Source organism: Protopterus annectens, chromosome 5.part1 (assembly GCF_019279795.1).
Source record: "Protopterus annectens isolate FY-2018-M chromosome 5.part1, PAN1.0, whole genome shotgun sequence".
Taxonomy (NCBI): domain Eukaryota; kingdom Metazoa; phylum Chordata; order Ceratodontiformes; family Protopteridae; genus Protopterus; species Protopterus annectens.
Window position 1 is genome coordinate 25,510,561 of NC_056736.1, and position 5,000 is coordinate 25,515,560.

Here is a 5,000-nt window from a genome sequence, read left to right on the forward strand (position 1 = left end):
CCAGAGGCTGAGATTGGGCCATAACTTTGACACCATGTGTGCAGGTGAGGGGTGTAATGAGTTGAACTGGGCATGGTGATGAGGTGTGTTTAGGTATGGGGTTGTCCTAGGTGTGTATAGTGTGTGGTTATGCATGCACACAGTTCTGCCATGTGACTGCCCTATACAGGTGTTTATGGATAGCTGCAGACCATACCTGGCAGGGTGTACAGTTCACCATCTCCAGCCATGGACACATGGACTGTGCCTCCCAAGGGCTTCCATGGGCACATCCAGGTACAGCACTTGATGTGCTACTCTCCTCTGATGATGACAGATGTCTGCTGGAACCATGTCCCTCCTGGGACTGGCCATGACCACATGCTCATGGCTTGCTGAGGTGTGGTGTGGACAGCACCCCTGCAGTGCTGGGTCTGGTACTGACACTTTGGCAGCGCCTTGGTGTCCTAGCATGTCCACAATGACCACCAGCTGTTGGTGTTGCTGGCCTACATCCATGCAGCCATAGCCACACTCCTACCACATGTTCAAGCCCAGACAAACCACAGTCGATGAAGCCCATCATCTCACCAAACCATCTATCCATGACCTCGGTATGAGCATGAAGGGCACCAGACAGTTCATGGAAGTTGTCACTTGCAGATGTGAGAGCAGCCCTCTGCAGCCACAGGCACTGTCTGGTGTACAGTTACATAAGTGCCTGCACCCCTATGACAGCGTGAAACATGCACCTGGTGGTACTTGTGGTGTGTCTGCCAGGGGCATGATGACCAGCTGCCCTACCATGAGCACCCTGGGACATCTGCCTATGTGGTGCCCTGCCGGATATCTGGGTATGCCTGCCATGACTAGACACAGTAGGCATGGATACCACACTCTCCTGTGCACTGTCACCAACCGCCAGCTGTCCTTTCTCTATGGCCACTGGTGATGGGGTATGTATAGGCACTGAAACTGTGTGCAGGGTTGTTGTAGCTAAGAGGTTGATGTCAAATAATGATGCTGTTTTAGCCCCTGACAACCCCACCTGTGCCTCAACAGTACTATTATCATCTTCAGTGTCTGTATGGACATTAACATCAGATTGCATGCCGGAGGGACCCTGAACCACCTCGCCACCTGTGGGGGAAAACAAGAAATGCATTTTACGACCTGTACAGCATTTCATAACAGTACACACATACACTTACACACACACACACACACACACACACACACACACACACACACACACACACACACACACATACACACACACATTCACACACACATTCCACCTTAATACCTACCTGTCTGTGAATTTACAGTCCCACGTTTATTTCCATACATTTTCCATCCTGCATCACACTTGGTAACATACACTCATTAATACCACTCATTAATGTATCATTCTTCTAAATGTCTAGACAAGTGATCACAACACAAGACCTGTTACTCCATTACCTCCTTGACCTGAGTGGAATGGTTTTGCATGGCCTCACTGCTGTCATTCAGTGTTCACCCTGTGTATGCCCGGACATCATGAGCATAGCCCCTATATGTGAGGGGCTACTATGTTCACTCCGTAATGTCATGCACTGGAGTGTCATGTGTAAGTATTGCTCAGTACATGCCAGATATGCTGCTCAATCAACCTATCATGTGACAAGTGTAATATAAGGATACACTCCCTGGTGTTGTCAAGTAATTCCCCAATGTATCTATATTGCTGCATATGTGGGTTGTCAGTCATCTCTCTGCTGAATGCAATATTAAGGGAATATCTGGTGTCTACTTTCCCTCCTAATGCAGGTTTCATGCTACAGAGCTTATTATACTACTAGCTGTCCTGTGATTACATATCAGACAAGTATTCCTGGTGTATCATGTGTCAGTCCATGTCCGTCTACTGCATGATCCCAAAGGGAAGAACTGCTGTATGAACAACCCCACAATCACACGTGTGCATACATGGACACCCACACAAACACACACACATGCACACACACATCCTACATGCATCAACCTCCCTCCACATTACCAGAGTGACCCTACAGACAAAATAACCACACACACACACACACACACACACACACACACACACACACACACACACACACACACACACACACACACACACACAGGTAAGGTTGCACAAAGATAGTAAACACAGTCCTCCTATTACCCATCTGTCAACATGCATAACATATGGTACACAACAGCATGCAGTGCAGCTATAGTCAATCCATGCTAGCAACAGTATACATGTGTGTGATGCATGGGCTGTGTTAGTAGGTGATGCCCCTTCCCCTGGATACCACTGCACCAATGTACACAGTATTGCTATGCACCTGTTCTGCACCCTGCCATGTACTATGCACCAAACATCACAGGTGTACAACTCATTGTTGAATGTGTAGTATTGTGTCAGTTCTGCCAGCTCTAATGCTCACAGCCCCTATGTTTTTCAGCAACACATACATGGGATGATATGTGGACAGATGTCATTTGTGAATGTCTGATGTCTGGTTTACAGATCTCAACATCAGTGGACCATGTATGACCAATCCAATACAATTACACTGACAACTGTCAGACAATACTGTGGCTATGGGGAGTGTACACACCCTTATTGATATGACGCACCTGTCCTTAATCTGACATGGGACCAAATCACCGCATATATTAACAGTACATGAGCCTGATATGTGACATATGTCCTGTACATTCACATGCAGTGTCTACGAAATGTGTTAGGTGTGTGGATGCTGACCAAAATGCATACACTCGATGTGTGCATATGTGCGCACACCCTTATCATGACGGCTTCTTGCACCTATTGTTATGTGTACTACAGCAGTCACTATTTCTGGTAGAGGTATACTAGCATGGGCCATCTGCATTTGCTAGTGTTGAGTCAGTCTGCCCTACACATGTCCCCAAAATCTGCATGATTGCAAGGTCTACTCATGTGCACATTCCTTGGTGTTCACACATTGCCATCACTATTGCTGTGGGGGTAGGGTTACATCTGCTACAGTTCCTGAACCTGACTGTGTGCACATACAGCCATTCTTAGAATCCTTAGGATCCCTGCTGCAGTGGACTGGTGTGTCATGCTGACACCCCCTCCCTACCTTCAGCCTTTTTGTAGATGCTTGACAAGTATAGCCTACACATGTGTGTCAGTTTGCAGTGTCCCATACACTGAACATCACATGTTACAGCCTAGTCCCAGCTAATAATGTGGACCACAGTAATACGTTATGCCATAGTGTACACCTGTAACAGTTGCCATTGTAATACTGGTATATACACTGTTTTTGCACTGTATCAGAGTGATGTTTCTCACATGTCCCTACTGTATGCCATGTGTCCCACCATAATGTTCATCCCTGTGGACACATTTCACAATGACAGGATGTTAGTTATCTTGCCAGTGTCTGACATACCTTTCTAATATCCCATCATGGCCAGCACTGTGATGCAGTGCATTTAACAGCAACAATACGTGAACATGTACAACATGCATTCTGGGTAGGTTGTTAGATGTGTGCATGGAATATACCATAGCCATTACATGCCCAGTATATTGGCAAGCATCAACATAAACCATACTCACTAGCTACAGGCTGCTGCCTTGGTGGTATACCGGAGGGACCTACATAAGAGTGTGAGAGATGTGAAGTCAGTGGCCACATCTGTGGCATTGCTACAGGGTTGCAGTACATCAACAGTGCAAGTCCACAATGATACCACTTATGCACATCTGTTATATTACTACTTTGCAGCAACAAACTATAGATATATGACATGTCAGATATGCATGATCTACCTGTACAAATGTGGATGCATACTCAACAGTGTTCTACTGATGTGCCCTGTGACCTTACGTGCATGGTCCTCAGCCAGTGTGTGGGTAGTACCCACCTGCACAATGGTGTCTGGTAGTTCTGGTTTTGTGGACGGGCAGGTGTCATGAGGTTGGCGAGGAGCTCCTCAGCACGTGTCAGGGGGGATGGATGGCATGAACCCCCCTTGTGAGGTGATCCCCCAGACTGCAGCAGCATGCAGATGGGCTTTGCGAAGCAGGTCAGAACAATGATGCCGGACATGCTCTTAACTGCAGTTATGCAGTCCAACATCATTGACCCTGTGGACTAGGTTGTTCCACAGGGCAGTCTGCTCCTGCTGCTCATTGGTGGACAGAGTAGTGCTGGATGTGATAGTTTAGCACTATGTCATTTTCAGCTGCTGAATAAGCAGGTAGGCATCCATATGACATCTTGTCTGAAAGACATAAAGATGGAAACAGGTCTGAGCAACTCATACAGCAAGGTTACCATAGTTCTTAATATTTACCTCTGTCACACCCCCACCATATCAGCAACAGCAAACTGTAAATGCAACTCAATAGGTATGGCTACAGCTTACCTACCAGTGGGACATAAATTGTCTTGTACCACTAGTGCTATGTGTTTGTAGCCATGTTCCCTGTGTGGACACTATCATTGCTGGCCTGTTTCTGACTATTCACCTGCATGCCATTGTCGGGGCCACTATGGTTCCATATATGCATGTGGTATGCTTGCTATGTGATTGCTGCACATCCGACATTCTGTGTTATTGGGGATATCTATGCATGCTGTTGGACATGTTCTGGGATTGTGTAGACTATTATTACCCACATATGTTCTATAACAGTGACACAATAGCATGCTTAGGGAATATTTGCCAGCAGAATGCCTCTTCAAACTCATCTGGCCATGTTACCAGGCCACATCACATGTGGGACCCACTCTGGTGCCTCCTCATGTACTGGTCTAGCACTACCTTCAGGTGGACCTATCTCAGGGGATGTTGCATCCCCAGGGGTGCACACAGACATGATTCTGTTACCTGAGGTCAGGCCCAGGGTCTGTTCTGTAGTGGGCCCACAGACACATGTGGGATGTGCTACATCACTGTGAGGCACCCAGTAAACATTCACAGGGTCCACATGCTCCTCCTGCTCAGCATTC